Source organism: Echinops telfairi, unplaced genomic scaffold, assembly GCF_000313985.2.
Source record: "Echinops telfairi isolate 266 unplaced genomic scaffold, ASM31398v2 ScPeMD7_70;HRSCAF=299, whole genome shotgun sequence".
NCBI lineage: Eukaryota > Metazoa > Chordata > Mammalia > Afrosoricida > Tenrecidae > Echinops > Echinops telfairi.
This window is the reverse complement of record NW_022103968.1, coordinates 59,884,361-59,885,384: the sequence shown is the minus strand read 5'-3', so window position 1 is coordinate 59,885,384 and position 1,024 is coordinate 59,884,361. Positions and strand designations below refer to the sequence as shown.

Below are 1,024 nucleotides of genomic sequence, written 5' to 3'. Positions count from 1 at the left end.
TGGATTGTTAGAAGAGCTGTAAGAGCCCTCAATAAAGTTATTTATTAAGATAAAAATAATAAAATAAAAAGTTAAAAAAGAATGCATTAGAATTCATTCCATTAGGCTGCATGTAATTTATTCAAATTCAACTCTGCACATTCAAGCCCAAATGTGACTTTATTTTTTAAAAGTTTTTTACAATGTCCAGACCATACAGAAGAGAGAAACGATTATTTTCATCTCAATTTGCAAGGGCCCCATATGTTTTATCCCATGCGTATAACTGCTCATATCACTGACAGGCAATAGTAGCAAATCAATGGGAAACCAAATGTGACTTTAATGTTTAAAAGATGTTTATTTTTGAAACATCCCTGGTCCCTAACTCAAGCCAACAACTTTATCTAGCGCTTCGCAAACAATGGTCTATCCAGCATTGGGAAGACAGCTGTCTGTGTTGGGCTTCTAGATCTGTCTACTGTGCTTTATAGGTTATTTATGGGATTTTCAGGGATAACTTTGACAGCATATAATTTTTGCCTTATGCACTATGGTACTCTGCTTTCAAAATGTCTCCCAAGGATCCCCACCTTCTGCTATTCACACCCTTGTGTGGGCCCCTCCCACATTACCCCAGCAGAACATACAGCATCAATATTATGTCATTTTACAGAGATGGTTACAAAAGTTTGCAGCTTCTGTTTTGGTTGTTTTCTCCCTCTCTTTATCTGGTTTTCTTTAACTCATCCCTTACTCTGAGTGAAGCCTGCTGCCATCTCATGATCTGGGAGAAGATCCTGGATCCAAAGGCCCTTGTCAAGGCTCAGTGGACTACAGTCCTGGCTCCCACCTGGACTGGAGCCTGTTAGAGATCCAGAGCCAGAGGTACCCGGATGAATTGTTCTTGATTCTTGGCGCACAGAATAGAGGTAGTACATGTTAGTTGTCTTCCATTACTACATTATGAGGCAGTTTTGCAGCATCCATTTCCCTTGCTGACTTTGAGGAAGAAAGGTGCCAGGTTGGAGAAAACCATTTGACA

General features: G+C 39.9%; 1 non-coding gene across 1 annotated transcript; it reads right to left on the bottom strand.

Moving 5' to 3' along the window:
- Positions 1-180: 180 nt before the first annotated feature.
- LOC115870015 lies at positions 181-309 on the bottom strand. Its single transcript, XR_004046484.1, has one exon. It is a non-coding gene; the product is annotated as a small nucleolar RNA SNORA20 (small nucleolar RNA).
- Positions 310-1,024: the final 715 nt, after the last annotated feature.